The sequence below is a fragment of the Alexandromys fortis genome, unplaced genomic scaffold, assembly GCF_014885135.2.
Source record: "Alexandromys fortis isolate MF-2015 unplaced genomic scaffold, M_Fortis_MF-2015_v1.1 scaffold_38, whole genome shotgun sequence".
Classification (NCBI taxonomy): Eukaryota; Metazoa; Chordata; class Mammalia; order Rodentia; family Cricetidae; genus Alexandromys; species Alexandromys fortis.
This window is the reverse complement of record NW_026067916.1, coordinates 6,960,091-6,982,327: the sequence shown is the minus strand read 5'-3', so window position 1 is coordinate 6,982,327 and position 22,237 is coordinate 6,960,091. Positions and strand designations below refer to the sequence as shown.

Below are 22,237 nucleotides of genomic sequence, written 5' to 3'. Positions count from 1 at the left end.
CTGTGGACATGACTCAACCATATGTTTGATTCTTACTTCTCGCCCATGTCTACGTGGGATTGGAAACAAATGCAGGCTTCAACTAACACAGTGTGTGCCTCCCAGAGAGTGGAATTAAAAGTCTGGACCTCTTCAGAATTGGCAAGTAAGAAACTTATTAATAGTTCAATTTAATGGATTCTTTCCATTTTAAAACAAATTTTTATATCGTAATTTATCTTTTATCACTCAGTAAAAATTAAGTCATATGGAAACCCTCACCTCAATATTCTATATTAATTTTTCTAGACCCTACTTTTCTCCTATGCATACATTGTCTTCCTATTTTCAGATCAGGCCTGAATCATAAATAATCATAGTCAAGAATGTCACTTAACATTTAATCTTACTAAATGTCTCAAGAAAATAAAACAACTCACTTTTTGTAAATCCTATGATGATGTTGTTTCATAGTATAAGGCTACAGCTAAGACACAAGGCAATCGGCTGACAGAGAACTCTCAATTGGAATCTCTACTACTTATTAATCCGATAATTAAATGTACCAAAATATTTCCCTTTTTTTTAGGTATGTCAACACATGATTTCCTCCACATAAAAGTATTACCACTCAAATGATTTCATTTCCATCATTTTATATTTTCTTTATTATTGAAAGAAGAGGAAGTTCTGCTCTTGCTTAACTTTCCACCACTTTTCATTCATGTTTTATCTTCTGTATGTATTATTCCTCTTTCTTTACACCCACGTCCATAAGCTGTGGTCATAATATCAAAGATAAAATAGTAATTTTAAATGACCTGTCCTCCTTTATCCATTTTCCTTTAGACCCCAGACACATGCTTCACAAGATCTTTGCTTCAGCACCAATGTCAGAAACATGCATAATCACGTATTTTCCCAGAATGCAATAATCATGGGATCACTAGACGAAATTTATTTTTGTCGACTCTATTTCTTCTGTGTATTCACTGCCTTGCCAATTTCAATTCAACTCTAAATTGTAAATAATCATATTTAGACATTTTCATTTTTAAAATCAAGGATCTTCTAGTTTAAATCAAGCAAGCTCAACAGTCTGTGTTATTAAAATTGGCATGTCCAAGCACCCTCTCCTACCCTGCAATATATTTACTCTAGTCCATTAGTTTTGAAAAGTAAAGACCATACTTTTATTTACATTGTTTGAGGTTACACAAATCATTCCACAGAAAGTATGCTAAAGAAACATTCATTGCCAAGGAAATCAACTGTCTCTGTTTATCTAGTTCCTGGTAATATTAAACACACATAGGACTGACAATGAAGGTTACTAGTAAACTGGAGAAGTGGCAACACCTATATTCATAGCTGGATATAAAATGTGATTTTTTTGTGTGTGTTTCAAAACCCCTCATTTAAAGATTTCATCAAACTCTTTAGTTATTTTTTTTTCAATTCCAGTAGGTGAATTTTCTTATCTCTGTGTACATGTGTGGGACCTACGAACATCAATGAGGTACTTACCCATGGAAAAGGAATTAGGCCTCTCACCATGTTGGAGACATCAGAGTTGTTAGTCTCTTTATTTGTGTTCATTGTTCAAATTGCTTACACAATTGTTTGCCAGTAGTACAAGTCATAGCACATCCTGAGTTTAAAGAATAAATTGCTATGTGGGAAGTATACAGGTAGCACTCAGAGAATGAGAACTATTTTATTTATTTATTAAAGAGACACATGATTTTGAAAAGCATTTCATACGCATGGCTTTCAAATCAAAGAATAATTGCCATATTAAATATCTCATTTTATTATTGCATATATTTTTCTGTGATAACTCATCAGAGGTCTCGTTCATTCATTAAAGGTCTCTGAGAAACTGAGAAGTAGGAACCACTGACATTTCTTGGGATAATTAATCCTTGATAATGCACAAGAAGACTGGTAAACATATAAAAAATATAACAAGTCAATAATAAAATTAAAATATCCCAATGTCAAAGTTAAGAAATATGGCTAGACTTTTACTACAAAAAAATATATACATATAGGTGGGGATAAACTTACAAAAATGTATAACCTCAAAAAATAACATACTTAAGACCTCAGTGAGATTTTATCTGAGACATAACAAGTCAGCAGAACCAATGAAATTGGATCATTCGGAGTGTTGGTGAACATACAAACCAAGGGAACACTCGCACATAGATAGAGGTGGCCTATAGAATGAGTAAAACCTTTGGTAAAACATTGTTTGTAACATTCATTCATATGTTCTTTGGGTTAGAAATCCTTTTTTGAGGCATACACCCTAAAAAAAAAGATGTTGTAGAGCTGGGTGTGGTGATTCATGCCTCTCTAATCATAGTACTTGAGAAGCAGAGACAGGATAATTGAATTTCTGTTTATCCTGAGCTACATCACAAGTTCAAGGCAAACCTGACCTACATGAGACTCCACAGCAAGCATCTACTTCAAAGAAAGAAAGGATGAGAGAAACAGAGACAGAGAATCACAGAGATAAAGAGAATCCATAGCGCACGTCAACGGTGCAGGTGGTAGAAAGATTTGGAGTATAAACATATGAAACTTTAAATCTGATGTCACCATGTCACACACCAATGTGAGTAAACATATTACTTTTTATGCTATACATATGTAAAAGAAACTTACCATGAAACAAAGCGTGTCATAATACACAATGACATTTATAAAAATCATGTTCTTTGCCTCAGAAATTTTTGAAACCATCCGAGATGTCCATTGAAAGAATTGGTATGTTTGTAGCTTTATAAAGTTAATATGGCCTGCCTCCTACAGTAATATATAATCGTGACAAAAACAAAATATGGCTGTTCACATCAGTGTAAGAGAATCTTCCAACTCAAGCAGACTATCATAAAGACATGTAGTGGAAAAACATATATGCTATATTTCTTTACTAACGTGTAAAGTAAGCAACAGCTTACTTTAAAAGTGAGAATGAAAAATGTAAAATTCTGCATGACGAGAACTTTGGAAAATGAGGAACATACAGGTAGAGGTCTCACAGAAAAGAGGCTGGCTCTTAAACTGAAATAGATGCACAGATACATAAATAAAATACAATACATAAATAAATAATCATGATACATAAGATAGACACAAATATGAATGATGAGTGCCTTCATTTTGCTTGAACATTTTATAAAAATATTCCTTAGTAATTTCATAGCAGGCTTTTTCATCTCAACATGACTGGTATACTTATTGGGCTGGGCAAACTTTTATGGTGTGAGGATATTTTACACAATGTCAGACACCAGGAGGCAAGTTTGACTCTGTCCCCCATACTAGGGGCAAGCATTTAACTCTGACACCCCACAAACATTTGTACGCAGTACCGAACATCTCACTGGAACCAAAGCTGTATCCACTTGAGATCTATCATTTTGCATAAATAGTTCGTGCAAAATTTCCAAGAAATTATATTGCATTCATTTTCAAGCAAATATTAAGATCTAAAAACCCTGATACGCCCACTGTTACACATGAATGTGCATACACAAATCACCTGTAACACTAAAATACACTGTTTTTTACTTATCAGATGCCTTTACACTGTACATAAAGTGTTTAAACTCAGCAAAAGGCATGTACGCTAAAGCTTTGCAAAAATTTGAACCTTGAAAAAGTCTTATTTCTTCATGAAACTTGTACATATTATTCTCTCTAGGGAGAAAACTGGTGCTGGAGAAATTCCCAGGAACCCACGAGGAAGACCCCAGCAAAGACTCCTAGCAATAGTGGAGAGGGGGCCTGAACTGGCCTTCTCTTGTAACCAGATTGATGTCCACCCTAATTATCATCATAGAACCTTCATCCAATAACTAATGGAAGCAGATTCAGAGATCCACATCCAAGCACCAGCCAAGCTCTGAGAGTCCAGTTGAAGAGAGGGAGAAGGGATTATAAGATCAAGGGGAGGGTCAAGATCATGATGGGGAAACCCACAGAGACAGTTGATTTGAACTTGCGGGAGCTCACGAACTCTAGACCATCAGCTAGGGATCCTGCATGGGACTAAACCAGGCCCTTTGTATGTCGGTGACAGTTTTGTAGCCTGGTCTGTTTGTGGGACCCCTGGCAATGGGACCAGGATCTATCCCTAGTGCATGAGCTGATTTTTTTGAAGTCCATTCCATATGGTGGGATGCCTTGCTCAGCCTCAATGGGGGAAGGGAAGAGGTCTTGGTCCTGCATCAACTAAATATGTCCAGGCTTTGTTGACTCCCTATAGGAGACCTTTCAACAGAGTGGATGGGGTAGGGGAGGAGGAAAGGTAAGGGTAACTGTGGTTGGTTTATAAATGAATAAAATAAAATTATACACACACACACATACACACGCACACACACACACACAGAATGCTTCTATATCTGCCTAAATGATAGCCATTCTGACTCACAAAGAATTCACCCTTTTTCTTGTGTTGTGCATTTGCCTATCTCCTATAGTCTCCCATTGTAACCCATACATGCTGTTGCAATTCTGGCACACACACACACACACACACACACACACACACACACTGAATTTTATCCACTTACTCTCCTCGAGGCTGACACCATGCTTTCTTAATTTCAATAAATGAAGCTGAGCTTGCTACTTCATCTGGTCTCAGTAAGCAATCAATAAATGTATGTTGAATGCTTACAGTCAATGCTAACTCCAAAACAAGGAACTAAATTCATCAGTTCTGTTACTAACTCACAGCTGTAACTCTAAGTCAAATAGTGTTTGAATTATCTTGGTCAAACTTCAGGCATCTTATGAGTATAAGTTTCTTATCATATAGACCAAGCAGACTTAATCTTGTATTAATTCTAAATCCAGGTGACAAAATAGTTTTATGGGTATTCAAGGCTTGCAAATCCAAAGGTTTTCAAGTTTAGTGTTAATTGATTTCTCCACTGTTAAACAAAATGAGTATTTTGAAAACATTTGTGGAGGTGGAGACATGACTTGGCAATTAAGAGCAATGCCTGCTATTGCAGCCTGCTGGAACTTTGATTCATAGAAACCACATGAGGCAGCTAACACTTGCCTGTAACTCTAGCTCCATTGGGTGCTCTCCTCTGCCTTCTATGAATACCTGCACCCACATCCACATACCACACACAGACACACATACATATATACATGATTATAAACATTAAATCAAGAGCCTGGATAGATGGAGCTGTAGTTAAGAGTACTTGCAGCTCCTACAGAAGACCTATGTTTGCTTCCGTGTACCTAGGTGGTGGCTCACAATCATCTATAGTTATAGACAGGATCCAGCATTCTCTTCTGGCCTGCGCATTCTCTTCTGATTCTGCACATCAGGCACACAAGTGCACATACATATGTCAAGGCAAAACACTCCTACACATAAATTAATAGTAAATAATATGTTTTAAATTAATCTTTAAGATATATGTTATTACATTTCTGTATATGGAGGCATGCATGTGGCTATCAGAAATCAGTTCTCTCAATCTATGTGGGTCCCAGGGGATCAAATTTAGGTGATTAGGCTTATTAGCATTTTCTTCATCTGTTGAACCCCATATCTGGCTGGCTTACTAACATTTATATATAGAATATCACTTAAATAAATTAATAAAAAATAAAAATTTAAAATCTGAATTAAAAGATATTTGCTTCATGGTTTTCTTTCAAAATCTTATCAAGCATAAAAATGTTCTCCTCAGCATACTTAAATTTAATGAATGTATTCTTATGAGACTTTAAGTAAGAAATTAAAAAATAAACATAGTGATCTTTTTAATGACATGATTTTGTGAAAATGATCTATTCATTTTCAAATATGACCAAAGTAGTGATTACTGAATTTAAAATGAAATGTGAAGAATAGCTACGTTATTCAATTAGCCTAAGTGCCCATGAATAAATGAATGAATAAAGAAAACACAATTCATCGTGTTTTATTCAATAGGAAAATGAAAGGAACAAGAGAAATCATCCTGGAGAGTGATATGAGCCAGAGCGGGAAATTCAGGGAGCAAACGCTTCCTCTCAGATGGGGAATCTACATGGGAAGAGCATAAAGGTAGAAAGGGGACTGAGAAGGGAAAAGGATGAGCAGGAGGGAAGAGAGGAGACACAGGTGTACACTGTGAAGATTTGTTACTCAGGCTGGTTTAATAAAATGCTGATTGACCAGTAGCCAAACAGAAATTCTAGGCAGGGCAACCAAACTAGCAGAATGATGGGAGACGGAGGGTAGAGTCAGGAAAGACACCAGCCAGGCACCAAAGAAACAGGATATGTAGAAAATGAGGTAACAAACCATAAGCCACGTGGTAAAGCATAGATAAGAAATATGGGTTAATTTAAGAATAAAAGTTAGCTGGGCGATGGTGGTGCACGCCTTTAATCCCAGCACTTGGGAGGCAGAGGCAGGCGGATCTCTGTGAGTTTGAGACCCCCCCTGGTCTACAGAGCTAGTTCCAGGACAGGCTCCAAAGCCACAGAGAAACCCTGTCTCGAAAAACCAAAAAAAAAAAAATAAATAAAAAAAAATAAAAAAAAATAAAAGTTAACAAGTAACAAGTCTGAGCTATTGGCTAAGCATTTATAAGTAATCTTAAGTCTCCAAGTAGGTTATTTGGGGACAGGCAGTCAGGACAAGAAAACTCTTCAGGGGCTAAATGAAATCATTACAATATATAGATATGCAAAAATGTCAAAATGAAACATTATTTTAATTATTATTTAATGCTAATTTAAGTCTATAAAGTGCAAAATTTCAAAATTTCCTTAAAAATACAACAATCATCTTAAATCTAAGACGTCAATTTACAAATAATATTAATAATAAATCCACAGAAAATTAATTAAATCAAATTGCCTCTGACACGAGAATACCCACACAGCCCCAGGCTATGACCACAGGTTTGTATACACAATAATGCTTTCAACATTACAAGGAGTTGAGCCAACAGTTCTTACTGTTCTAAAAATCCACAAACATTCAAGAAAAAATGTAGGAAATAATGATGAATACTCTAAAACTTATTCATGATAAAAATACTAATAGAGTGCCAATAACTCCAGATGAATTAATGTAAGAGCAATTACCATGACAGAAGTTAAAAGAAAGAAACCCCAGCCCTGTGCACTGTGGTTTCTTTATTTTCAGAGCCTTCCTTTTACAGCCAGATTAAGGACATTTTATAAAAGATGGGCTCTTATCTATAAGGACAGTTCAGGTCAATGGAAACTGCTTAGGCTGAAGTGAACAAATTATTCTTCTCCAACAGTACATGTGGTCTGACATGTTGTGAATAAATAATCATGTTTGGCTTGTCCTTTACCATTGGTCAAATGCTCTGTCTTGATGGGTGCAGAGGAAATCTACTAAGCACTAACTTTCTTCCTATATAAAAAAGTTAAGAAAGATTGATGGGTTACTTTGCCCTGATTACTTTATCTCACTTTAATACAAATAATAAAAAGAAGTGTGTTGGAGGACATAACGTTTCCCTTAATTAACATAAAATACATGTTTCATTAGCTGAAATAACCATGTTCTAAATGTCTTTGCCGTTTCTATACTCTTTCCTCCAACTGGAGTAAATATTTCCCTTGTGGAGAATGAGACCTACATCAACTGGCATACAGTATCACAAAGATGGTCCCAGCTGAATTGTGGCATCATTATGATGGCATATATCTCACTGAAAATTAGTAAATGAATCTACTGGTAATTTGGACATGTTAAATGATTGGTTTAACTATTTTGAAAATTGGATTTCTGATTCTCAATTATTTGCAATAATTAGGTAAGCACTGAGGTAGAAATCAGATCCAGCCTGTCAGTTTGCACAGATGTTCAATCTGTGTTACCTACCACAATGGCTACAAATAATATTCATTATTACAATTTTTAGTTCTTGAGGCTATTGTTAAATGTCAGGGAGAGTTAATACTCACAATATACCAAGAAGGAAATACATAGTGGTTCGTTGTTCATAGACATTAAACTTTCTCCAAGATTTATAAATTTTTACTTTATGCCTATGACTGTTTAGCTGCATGTATGTTTGTGCACTACATAACATGTTTGATGTGTCTAGAGGCCAGAAAAGGATGTCAGAGCTGCTGAATCTGGAATTATAGAGAGTTGTGAGACTTCATGTGGGTTCTTGGAACTGAGTTCAGGTCCTCTTCAATAGCAGCAAGTGGTCTTAACTACTGAGCTGTCTCAGACCTTAGATTTTTGTCAACAAAGGGTTTAGTATGAAAGCCCAAATTTTGAGGAAAGGACTGTCTGTTTAGCTTAATAGAGCATGTGCCCTCAAAGCATTTGTAGGTACAAGAAGCATACAGACAAGCATACAAGAAGCATATGACATAGCATATCATCTGGACATCTTTAAAAAAATTATTGCATGATACAAACTTGCATCTTTGTTGATGAATTCATCGAATTCTGAAATTTGTATGCTTGTGTCTTATCCAAAATTTCTGTCCCTCCTTAATCCCCAGGGCAACACTATTAAGATACAAGATAACAAATAACTAAACGTTGAGGACTCAGTACTTGTGAGCAAGTTGGAGGGTTATAAAAGGCAGGGAAGAATTAACTGTATGGTTTGTGGCAATTTGTTTTTCCATCCTTTTAGTATATATCAAATTGTCATCTTAGGAGAAGGGACCAAACCTTCTCTAGCCACAGAATTCACCGAGCCCATAATGTTGAACACCACCAGCCTCTGGGACTGTAAGAAATATTCTTCTGCTATTTACAAATTGCCCAGTATCAACTATTGATTTATAACAACATGAATAAACTAAATCAATTACTGACTTCATAAATTAACAAATAAGGATAAAACTTATAGGATATAAAATATCAATAAAGTCTATGTTAAGACATTTTGTTTGAAAGTGTGTTTGCTTTCATTTCCAAACTTATTGAACAAGCATGATTTTCTTCAATTATATGGTGTATTTTTAAGAATAGTCTATTGACTATATTGCAAAGAGGCAGTAGACTGGGAAATAGCTGAAGTTCTGTCTGCAGCCCAATTAGATGATTTAACGTAAAATAAACATTTCTCGTTAATCGTATAAGCAAAAGTTAATTTTTGTAAATCTGTAAACAAAGCATAACAAAATGCAGCACTAGTTAGTGCACACCGACTAAGGGTATAAGTCAATAAAGCATATCAAAGCAGAATTTGAATGTAATCAACATCATTAATTAAACTTCCTTCCGTTTCACATTATAAAAGCTCAGTATTCATTACTATGCAAATTAACACTAATAAGCAGTGGTCATTAATATTAGTGTTGCTAGTTATCAAGGAACTATCAAACGGGACACAGAATGATATGAAAAATGAGCATTAATTATTATTTGACAAGTTAGTCAAGGGAATCCTTTGAGACTATTTTATAAACTAAAATGAATTTAATGCTATATGCTACGGCAATACAGGTTTTGACAACTACATAAGCAAAAGAAGCATATTTCGAATAATGAGATAACTTTTGCCAACAGCTTATGCTAGACCTCATGTAACTGTCAGCCACGTCAAAGTGCAGTGCTCTGGACCCCCCCCCCCAGTACCAAGAATTAGTGTGTTGGTGGATGAGCTGCAAACTCCAACTTTAGCCACAGGACCAGGGCTTTGGGTCTAGTTTGGGCATATTTCCAGCATATCTAGCTTCTTATTTGCACATACGCTCAAACAGGTTATAAAAGAAAGAATAGCAAAAATATGTTTTTTAGGTATTGAAGTTATATAGGAGAACTGAGACCAGTATACAATTATATTCTGCATTGATTTGGTATGAAAAATATATTGCCAATAACTATTACTACAATTATAAGTTAACAATTAGAAAAGTAGATAGAATGAGGTAGATGATCTCAGTAAGGAGAATGTGGCTAATGGAACTTTGGGGTAAAAAAGGACAACGAACTATTCTGTTAAACCAACCTTCAGGGTTTCCATGGCCAACCACTCCATTTGGATTCCAATTTCTGGTGATACAGTAGTGGAGAGGAAAAAAGAAGTCCATAATTGAGATACTAAGAACTTATTTAAAGAGTTATATAAACAATGCATTTCTGTAGCACATGTTTGTGGCTAAGAGTTTCAAGGCAGAAATTAAACTAGCCTGTCTGAGACAAATTAAAATGACATTTATCTCTAGTAAATATCCTAAGGATGTTGGGGCACAGAAAATTTTAAATAAATCAGTTCAAGCCTTGAAAAAAAAGAAAAAGAAAGAAAAGCCTAAAAATATTTTTATAGAAACAAATATTTGAAGCAATCACCAGAAGTCTCCTATATGACATGAGTAATAAGGTGATTATGAATATGAAGAAACATACCACCCTTAATTTTTGCAAACAACACATTTTCTACATTGTTCTAATTTCTAGAAACTGACACCAATATTTTACTGAATAGCTTTCTGCTCTTCTATGCTACTGGCATTTGATTTCAAAAAAATACATGCTGACATATTCAAACAGCATTTATTTAGTTATTTCCCTTTAAAATTTGGAATGTAGCCTTTTTGTTTGTTTGTTTTTGTTTTTCGAGATAGGGCTTCTCTGGGTAACAGCTCTGGCTGTCCTGGAACTCACTTTGTAGATCAGGCTGGCCTTGAACTCACAGAGACCCACCTGCCTCTGCTCCCCAAGTGCTGGGATTGCAGGCTTCCACCCATATTGAAATGCAGCTTTTAAAAGGGGGAAATTGTTATAGGAATATGCATTTATATACCTTTCAAAAACCGCAGTTGTTAAATTATGCTTAATTTAAAAAAACAGTATGACTAATATTAGCAAAGATATATTTCTTATATATAAGAAATCCATATGAACTTCTTAAATTATGACTATTTTCAGAGATGGAGCAATATTTTAATGTGTTTTAATAAAAAGATACTTGAGAACCAGTGCTATGATAGACCATAATAAAATGAGATAATAACTCTTTTATTCTAATGACCTAAGATTAGAAGTTTTACTCCTAACATCATTAGAAATGACTAATACTTATCATTCCACCACCAAATCACACTTTTCAGATACGCAAAACATTCTCTTTCTTAAAAAACATGAAATACAGGCAGGAGAGTTGTCTCAGCAGTTAAGAGCACTGGCTGCTCTTCCAGAGGATCCTGGTTCAATGCCCAACACCCACATGGTATCTCATAGCTGTCTGTAACCCCGTTTCCAGGGGATCAGACACCTTCACACAGACATCCATGCAGGCAAAACACCAATGCGTATGAAATAAAAACGAAGACATTTCAGAAAGTATTAAATACAGCATCAGGCAAGCATAAACTACCAGTCAGTCTATAAGCCCTTTCCTGGTCGATCTTGATGTAACAGAAATATCTAATGACACAGAGCAAAAGAATGATCCCAAATCCTTTCTGGAACTTTTGTTAACTTTGGGACTACAAGATACTTACATTGTTTACACCCAGCTTTCCTGTTCCTTAAAGATAATCTGTTCCCTTAACAGTATTTAACAGGATTAGAAGAGGTTACAGCATTAGGCAAAAATAAAAGGCAATCATTAATGAAAGTTCAGTCTTAAGCTTTAGGTTAGAATCATATTTGTTTAAATATCCTAAGTATTACAGCTGTCAGGAAATGATACTTGTAAAAAAAAAAAAAAAAAAAAAAAAAAAAAAAAAAAAAAAAAAAAAAGGAGCCAGCCAGCCAAGTTGGTTCAACTCAGAACTAGGAAGGAAGATAACAGAAAGGTCAAGGCCATCCTAGGCTACACAGTGAGTTTTAGGATAATCTGTGCTATGCGATGAGACCATGCATCACAAACAAAACCGGCAACGAATTAGAAAAAAAAAATGGCGGTGTTAGGAGTTTCACAAAGGAAGACATCCACATGGAAAGTAAGCAGATTACCATGGCTTGAATGTTGCCACTCAAATTCGTGTTGAAATTAGCTTGCCACTGTGACACCTTAACAGGCGATTAGTCATGAGGGATCGTGCTTCATGCAGAATAATGTTATCAGGGCAGAGGATTAACTATAAAACTTTTGTCTTTTGCAATTCTCGTGAGTCTGTCAGTTCCTTTTTCTTGTTGTGACGTCATACTCTGACAAAAGCTACAGCTCAGAAAGGTTTATTTTGGCAATTTTAGCACAAAGTCTATCTTGGCAGGGACACCACAGAGGCAAGAGCTTGAAACGTCTGCTCACCCTGTGTCTCCAGTAGGTAGGACGCAGGAACAACGCTAGTTCCCTTCTCCCTTGTATTCAGTCCAGGACCTTCCACCCATGAAATGAGGTCTTCTCACCTCAGTTTACCTAATTAAATAATTCTTCACTGGCATGCCCAGAAATTTCTGTACTAACTGTGTCTAGATTCCAGCATCAATGGACACCAGCTTTAAGTATCACTGAGTCCCAGGACTAAAATCCGGGACTTCTTCCCTTTTAGCGTCTGTTGCCAGTTATCTGAGATATATCCCAAGATCTACCTATGTAGATAAAAGCAATGAGGCCTCGAATGGAGGAATATGGGGTGTGAAAATAGCCTTGCCGTGGTCTCTACGGGACACATGCTAAAGGTTTCATTGTCATTTTTTTTTGTCTCTGGCTGCCTTTTTAAAATCACTCTAATAATGGAATTTATACACCCCTAGACTATTATATTTAATAAAATTTAGCTTCTTATCACATATGTACAAATATGCAATAGTTTAATGCTTATATAAAAATGATACTGGTTGAAATTGATAGTGTTTGAGAGGATTCCACGTTCCAAGGAGAAAAATAGTCTAACACTGCCATCGAAATATCTGGTTAGTTAATCTAAAAGGAGGTTAAAGTGTTTTTATTATTGCATAAATTATATATATATATATATATACACACACACTTATAGTTTTTTCTTTGAAATTAAGTACTGTATTCAAAGTTAGAAATTTTTCCATGACTTAATACCTATTGTGTTACCATAAATAAGTGGATACCTATACCTGCTTTTGTATGCCCTTTAATTTTAGGGAATAATTAAGATAGATGCTAAGTCATATACACAGTGCTATACTATATCCTTCATAGTTTCTTAATTTTGTTAAAAAATATATAACCATTTAGTGTTTTATAAAACAAAATAATTTTAAATCCCTAATCAATTTATTACTCCCTACTAGAAATCAGTTTTCAAGAAACTTGGTTTCCTGAAAAGCTTTTAGAAATAAACTATAATTATAAATTTTAAAGTTTCCTGTGACTGATGTTTTTTTTTCATATCAATGCCAACTAAACCTGCAGCTTGGTCAGTCTGCCAGTGTTAACTGTGTCCCTCTCCAAATTCTTCAGGACCATACAAATATTAACTCAACTCGGGTTCCATGGGGTTTAAACTGAAAAACCTTAATAATACAGAATTTGTGTCTCTAGTGACAAGTCCTGCCTAAAGGACACATCAAGTTTGTTCTCAGAACTATTTAGATTTGAAGAACAAAACTATTAAATGGGAAAAGTCTGTATTTCTGGTCAAAAGATTTCAGTAGAATTTGGGAACAGGAAGAAAGAACCAAGGAAAAGGACCATGAGAAAGAAATCTCTGTTACAAAAAGATACCAAAGTAATAATATAAATATTTTGAGAGGAGCCATCCTCAGAGGAGAGGGGAGGAAGATGTAAAGATTTATAATCACAAACCCACAGCCAGACATCATGAAGAGAGTGAGAGACCATGGGACACTCAGCCTTAGATGAGATGTCTCCATCAAAGCCCTGTCAGGGAAAGAGGGGGCAGAAGATAAGGGCCAGAAGGTATGGAGGACATCAGGAGGAGAGGTTCCTCTAAATCAACATGAGCACAGCTCATATGAACTCAAGAGACTGAAGCAGGGCCTGCACGGGTCTGCACCAGGGCCTCTGTGTGTATAATATGACTTCCAATTCCACAGTTTTTATGGGATCCCCGAATGTGCAAAAGAGTAGCTTTCTGTTTCCTGTTCCTTCTCTTGGGCCCTTTTACTTCTGTTGGTTCCTCTTGTAAAACTTGGATATGATAGCTTTTGTTTTATCTTATTGTATTTTAGTTTTTTATATTTTTAAAAAGTGAATAAATGAAAACATACCCACTAAGGTATAAGTTAACAGATGAACTGTCCCTTATACCTTCTGGGAGAAGGAAAATCGGTTTTCTCCAGTAGCATGACCCTGGGTATATCAACCATTCCAAGACAGGCTTCATGTTTGAGAGTAGCCAACAAACATACAATACACTCCACAGTTTTATTCTGTGTGTGCTTTTATTTGATTACAGTTTGGTGGGGTTTTTTTTGTTGTTTTTTTTTTTTGAGGGGGGGGACATTGTTTTATTTTCTTTTTTGGATTTCAGGGGGAAGGGATTGTTATATTGGGTTTTTTTTTTTTTTTGAGAAAGAATTTCAAGTTGAATGGGTAGGGAAGAGAAGAGGATCTTGAAGGACTGGAGGACTGGGAGGTGAGAATATGACCAGAATATATTTAAATTTAAAAATTGTTTCAAATAATAAAAATATAATAAACACAAAGGAAGAAAACGAGAGATGCAAATGAAGTAAATTGCTCACAAAAGCGCCTCAGCAATCTGTTGCCTGGTATCTGCAGTTTTGGCCTAATTTATCTACATAAATCATGTCATTTTCTTAGTCAAACGGGGCAAGAACAAATTTTACAAGCAGAGTCTTCAAAAGCATAAGCCTATATGGTATCCTTCTTTCTTTCTCTTGGTGCTGATCTTTAGTGACCACCTTGAAGGCAAGCCTGCACTGATCAGCTCCAGAAGTGATTGTTGTGTTCAGAACTGAGGCACCTGAGTCAACAGACAACAGTCCACAAGAAAACAGCCGCCAGACATGCTTTAGGCCATCTGGGGCATCAACGCCAGGCAACCTGGCAGCTGACCAGACACATGAGCAGGGCCACCAAACACAGGTGAAGATTGTCAAATAAAAACACTGTTCGTCCCAAACAGAGTCAAGAACCCAAAGCATAGGAGTCAGGTGCTTTCGGTCAGGGCATTTGGGAGAGGGGTGTTTATAACAAAAGCTAACTGGTGCGAGAAGTAACTAGATGGGAAATAAAAGATCCAATGTTTTATTTCTCTAGTAAATGGTTCCTTGTAACTGTAAACTGCAGTTTAGGTGACCAGAGCACTTCCCTTAGAAATGTGCGTTAGTTTCATAAATCTTTTTTTTTTTTATAAATTTTTTGTTTCCCTGAAAAAGATATCTTTGCTATAAAAGCTAGAAATAAGAATGTATCTTCACCAGGCTACCAACACTTGTGAAAGGATATCATGAGGAAATGTAGAACACCTTAAAATTGTTCTGTGGAGAGAGGTGGATGGCAGTGTTATCAACTCCATGCATAGCAGATTCAAATCAAAGATGGCGGCTTCCATTACCTGACTACAGAACATTGCCCTGTAGAGAAAAACTAATATCATTTTATAATATTTAATATCATAACATTTGTTAATTTTACTTACTTTTGCTACAAGATACAAGTTTTGTTTCCAAAATAATTTGGAAAGATCGTTGTCAAAAGAATTTCCAGCATACTGCACAACTCATTAAAGAATATGCTTTCTACTTTCTGAAATGCTTAAGTGCAAATCACTCAAGTGAAAAAACTTGTTGTAAGTTATATAATTCCTTGGGGCCATAATTAATGGACCAGCAGAAACAGGATCTGCTGTGCGTGATGGGTAAGTGTTACTATACATCGTGTTTTCACTTTCCTGCTGACTGCCAGATAGAGCACCACGTCCTGTGATTTCTACGCCCTTTGATTAATTGAAAAAGAAGGAGTTAGTTTACCACGTTGCTATGTGTCAGAAGTAAAGTACACCAATTTTATCTCCTTAGTGGAACAACAGGGGTAGATTCTGTCATTGTTAGAGAAAGCGTACATCCCAGTCATGAGCAATCAAATGGAATTCTCTGCCACAAAAGCTAAGAAATGTTCTTCATGTAGCAGGCGTTTAAGTATCTCTCCTTTGCGTAGCTTTATGCATGTCCCCAGGCTTCTGATATTTGATTTGGATTAATGGCTGTGTCGTGTTTACATCGTTAATATTATTCTACCAGTTATATTTTCTTCTTTGTTTATTAAAATATAAAATCCATAGCTTGCTCTATTACAAGACACCATCCAGAGAAAGACTTTACAGACTCAAATAAATTTGTAAAACATGTGCAATGCTGGTGATTGAATGAAAGTAAAACATATTCTATTATTTCCACAACTATTCCAGAACAAACTCCTTTTTTATAAAGAAATATAAAAGTCTAGAAACTGAGGATCCACTGTAACCGAAAACAGATGACTTCAGATTAGAGAGACCTATGCATAAATTTGATTATACGTAGACATAACTAAAGTGAACTTATTCAAATACTGGCACATTAGATTTGTGAAAGGCTGTAAATCCATAGAATAATAGTATTAACTTTTCGCTTAGAGCCTATAGTCTAGCCAGCCCTGGCTTCGGTGCTAGTACATGGTACCAGACATAAATTGATCTTAGGGTGCAAGCTTTACATCTAATTAGAGAGTAGTCAAGTATATTTAGTATGGTCATACCACTATTGCACGAGCTGGTGTACCTTGCCAGGACAGCAGGAACTGAAGCTTATAAGGTCCACAGTAGGGTAAGCCGTGATGATTTTTCTCCTCTGGTAGCGTGGATAGCTCCTTCCAGGACTGTGAGAACTAGCCGAAAGGGATGAAGCTTCCAACTAAGCACCAGCCTGATTTCCCCAAGCCCTGTGACTCAAGCCTATGATGTCTTCAGCTACAACATCTTGACATCAAGGTAGAGAGTAGCCGAGGACAAGGGCAGCAGTCTGGAATTCTGGAGTCTGATGCGACTAACAATTCAAAAAGGGGAAACCCACTCCGGGGCCCTGACTTTTTATTTGATTTCATGCTGTGTCTTGGGGAGGCATTGTCCCCGAGTTATAGGAAAACATTAAAATGTCTTTCATATATGTACATGTGTGCATTTAGGAAGTTTCTAACGAAGTAGGCTTCAATGTGAACTTGGATTTTTAAGAAACGCAGTTAAATAACTATTAGCGGGGTTTTAGATGCTAAACTGTGTATATACCTACTTTGAAATTGTTTCTTTTCTTAACTTTTCAAAATCAATATGAGACTACTAAGTTATTTTATAACATAGCTGGGATACATGTTTAAAGTGTGCCACAAGATTCAGCATCTTCCTGAGAATCCGCATCAAAGTTAATGTCTAACTTCTCACACGCCCTTTAAAATAGAACTCCACGCGCATCCTCTCTGCTCCCATACACTGTGCATTATTCCACCAAGAAGACTATGAACCACTTTTTAAAACACCCTGCACAGTCTATTAAAAGATACTGCCGATGCAAAGATTTCCTGTTAATGGTCCAGAGGTGGTCTTCTTGCAATTCAAAGTTCTATGTTGCAAGATTAGAGAGGTGAGTTTATTCTCCGTGAGGGACCTGTCTTCACACTGTCACCTGGATTTTAACTTTGAATGCCTTATTCTGGTGCATTTTGTACATAGTACGCTCGTTCACTTGAATAGATTAACAATTTTTAAATATTTTTTTTCAAATTGCGCATTCCAGCCAGGCAGTAGTGGCACACGCCTTTAATGTTCTTAGGAAGCAGAGGCAGGTGGATCTCTGAGTTCCATATCAACCTGGTCTACATATCTACACAGTGAGTCCCAGGATGGCCAGGTTTACCAAAAAAAAAAAAAAAAAGAGTTTTCGACTTAATCAACACTGAACGTTTCGGACACTAAGCTTTTCAACACAGGAAAAAAAACTGTAAACATCATTAGCTTATACCTAAAAATAAATAAATAAATAAATAAATAAATAAATAAATTGGCATTACTTCTTCATATCACTGCTGAAATTTGGTATGTCTGACTAACCAACGAATCATTGAGCTGCTACTGCAGTAGTAAGCTCAAGCCATGCATTGAAAGCCCATGTGACATCATCTGCTATAGTATGTGGGTGGACCTGTTTCTATTTCATTCACAGGCTCTGTCCAGAATGCCCATTAAAGACAATAGTTAGAAGACATTCACAGTAGTAGAAAATCCTATCACCAGTTCAAAGTGGAAACCTACTAAATTAATTGCAAAATAAATATTATCATCAAATGTGCTGAGAACAGGAAGAGAATTACAGTCTACAGAATCCTGACTTGTTAAGAGGAAGTCGCGTGAGAACTTTCTAGGAGCCCTTAGCGCCCCAGGAGCGCAGAGAATATTGTTTCCTTTCTCAGTCTCAATCAGAATTGCAATTATCCTTCTCAAAGGATAAAGGACAAAAAGCAGAAATGATAGCAATTCAAATAAAAAAAAGTAAAACATTAAAAACCATGGGCCAAAGTCAGGCATCAAAATAAGATTATATACATAAAAAATAAAAACCCATAATTACAAATTGATAAAAATAATAAAGCCTGTAGCTTAAAAGATGGAGTTGGAAGCCTGTTTCCTGAGATGCAAACTGTAGTTCTGTGAGACTGCCTGAGCGAGGAAGATACTGGCTTCTGTTTGCTACCAGCTGGATGGATTCGGTGGACCAGATAGTGCTGGATAGATTGTGGCCGTTCTACTAACTCTTGCTAGCAGCATAGACAGGGCATCACTAACCATATCCTTCACCGAGAGGACTCTCCTTGTTGGATGACATTGGAAAAGAATTATCTTGTTCTGATGAGAATGCCAACCCTTCTGCTGAAATCACTTTTAGATAGACTTTCCTCATTCCATAAAAGTAAATCAAATTATTTCTTACTTCATGTTTGCGTATGTACCTATTCACATGAATGTATATTAACACTGAAAAATAAAACACTTCAATTTTAACTTCAACGTGTACAGGTACATTTACATTAAAAATCAAATTACCCTTTCCTTGGGATGACTTCCTTTTCTGGGATAACGATATTAATGCAAATAATTTTTCTGGCCTTGACATTAAAATGTGATTAAACATTTATTACTTTTTAATTAACTCACACTGTTCTTTTGTGCAATATTTATATAGTCTTAATAGCAGGGCTGCACGCTGTTCATGTGATGTATTTTTCAAAACCTTCGGCTAGAATCTTTGGAACTCCATGTGTTCCATTGATCCTGAAAAATGGCTCGTCTCAGATAGACAGAAAGCAGTGTTAAAACTAAAGCGGAAGAATGTAGAATGCAGGAGGAAGGGGCACCCTCCCGTACCAGATGCTCTGTCCCATCTGTCGCCGGCACCCCCTTCCTGCCTTTCCCCATGATTGTTGAGTCAGCTCATCTCATTCCAATCTCTGCAGTCAAATGTCTGCTCCTACCTACCCTGTCAATGTCTCTCCTTCTCAGTGACTCACCTAATTTTTGGCAAGTGAGACTATAAGATAAATAAATTTTGCTGGTGGACTCTGAAATCTCCTATTATAAGGAGCCCTAAGAGATACATTGTATCTTTTTCATTCTGTCTGAGTCCGAGGGTGAGTAGAAGAATCAGTTTTAAGAAGTGACCTTGAGGGCCTGGAGAAATGGCTCAGTGGTTAAGAGCACTGACTGCTCTTCCAGAGAATTGGAGTTTGATTCCCAGTACCCACATTGCATCTAGTAGCTGTCTGTAACATCAAGATCTGACACCCTCACATGGACATACCTGCAGGCAAAGCATCAATGTATATAACAAAGAATAAACAGATTTTTTTAAAAAAAAAAAGATAAGTGATCTTGATCTCTAGATTAGGAAACTAGATAGATCATGGGTTTTATCACATTGTTAATCCTTCCCAATTAATATGTACAAGGACATACTAGGATATGAGTTTTTTGGAGTTTGTTGGCTCTGACTTGTGTTCTAAATCTGTCTTAAGAAATGTAGTTGTGATACAGGCCATGCCAGAAAAGCAGATAGGCTGGCCGACTTTATCCACCCTCTCTGTTCCCCCAGACCTAATCCCTCAAACTTGTTCCTAGCACTGCAGTGGAACACCAGTGACAGACTCCCTTCCCTCCATCCCCCAACCCACCCGAAAGCTCTAGAACAAAAAAAATTAGTACATTCAACAATAGTAGACAGCAGGAATAATCAAACTTTATTGAGGGGTGAACTCAATAAAACAGTAACAAAGAGAATACAAGAAATCAATTAAATGAATAGTTGGTTCTTTGAGAAAATCAATAAAATAGACAAAACCTTATACCAAGTAATGAATGGGCAGAGAGAATATTCAAATTGACAAAATCAGAAACAAAAAAAGGGACATAAGAACAGATATGTTGAAAATCCAAAGAATCATAAAGATATACCCTAAAAACTAAACTGGAAATATTAAAAGAAACACAAAATTCTACTAGACTTTCAAAGAAGAGTTAGTGCTAACACTTCACAAATTATTCCAGAAAATAGAAACAAAAGGAACATTGCCAAATTCATTTTATGAGGCCATAGTTATTCTGATTCTCAAACCAAACAAAGACAAAGACTAGATAAAGAGAATTACAGATGAATTTTTCTCATGAACATTGATGCAAAAATACTCAAAAATCAAATCCAAGAACATGTCCAAAAGATCATCTACTGTGATCAACTAGGCTTCCTCCCAGAAATGCAAAGATGGTTCTATATAGTGAGATCAGTAAATATAATTCACCATATAAACAAAGAAAAAACACAGAAAACAAGCAACAACAAAAAACCACATGATATTCTCATTAGATGCAGAAAAGTCACGAAATGGACCTCATGAAACTGAAAAACTTATGCATGACAAAGGACACTGCCAATCAGACAAAATGGCAGCCACAGAATGGGAAAAGGTCTTCACCAACTCTACATCTTTATATATCCAAAATATATAAAGAACTTAATAAACTAGATACCAAAAACCAAAAGTTTAACAATGGAGTACAGATCTAAACAGAATTCTCAATACAGGAATCTCAAATGGCTGAGAAACACTTAAATGTTCAACATCCTTAGCCATCAGGAAAATGCAAATCTGCTCTAGACCCTCTTCATGTATGCTGTGACTGTTAGCTTCGTGGTTTTGCAGAATTTCTAACTGTGGAAACGGGTGTGTCTCTGACTCTTGCTTGCTCTTAAGACTCTTTTTCTCCTATTGTGTTGCCTCGTCCAGCCCTCATGTGAGAGTTTCTGCTTTGTGTTATTGAGTCTTGTTTTGTAGTGTTTGGTTGTTGCAGGCCTTTGGAGGCCTGTTATTTTCTGAAGAAGAAATGGAAGGAGAGTGGATCCATGGAAAAGGGAGATGGGGGGACCTGGGAGGAGTAGGGAGAGGTTTATTGTATGAGAGAAGAGTCTACTTCAATTTAAAAAAAATATGCTTGCTTTTGTGTTTATGAGACTTGCTATTATTTGTAGATGTTTGCATTTAAACTTCTGCTTAGGCAGGACAGCAATTAAAACCGAAGTGACTATATATGATCACTATTTATGTTATGTAGTGGAAAGCTCATTCTATTCCTTTCTCAAAGATACTATAATGCATTCGCAAATAAAGCAAGTAGATATATTAGGAGGAAGTTATTTGCCCAATTTGCACTGCCAATTAAGAGTAAGGGCCGTGCTCTGGCAGTTCCGCATCATGTATCTCACAACCTTAATGACTTCGTGTGAAGCTTTAGAACTACTATTTGATGTATTTATTGCCAAAACAAATGCTTGACAGGTTCATAAAATGTTCGAGATTTGAACTCTAAATTGATGAAACTCCCTTTGTATTGGAGGAAATGTGCATTTTATCTGAGCTTGTGAGGAAATCTTTAAAGGGGGTATTGGATTCTAACTCAGAAACAGTAGGAACACCAGGTCTAAGCCTTCCAAATAGTTCAGAAATATAAAGCAAAGAAAAATGCCCCTCCCACTTTTCCTCTGTCAAAGCCTCGCCCAAGAGTACCGACAACTCTCAGTGCCTAGGGTTGACTATACAGTGCACTCTTCGTATTTCAGTGACAGGGCGTGGCTTAAGAGAAGTTAACTGCTGAAATACACTAGACTTCCCATCGTCTCTCTTTTGGTTCTACTTCCTCCCATTTGGACACTCTCCAACCCATTCTTCAACGAGCTGCCAGCACTTTGTTTCCAGAGAGACCTCAGCGAAGTCGTTTTTGCGTTTCCAGCACACCTGACGGTGATCTTTGCTCTGATCTCATGAGAGGCCTTCCTCAC

General features: G+C 36.4%; 1 protein-coding gene across 1 annotated transcript in view; it reads right to left on the bottom strand.

The window, feature by feature from the left end:
* Window positions 1-22,237, bottom strand: part of Sema3e (semaphorin 3E) — a 223,125-nt gene that overhangs the window by 154,650 nt on the left and 46,238 nt on the right. The gene's annotated exons all lie outside the window — the stretch shown is intronic.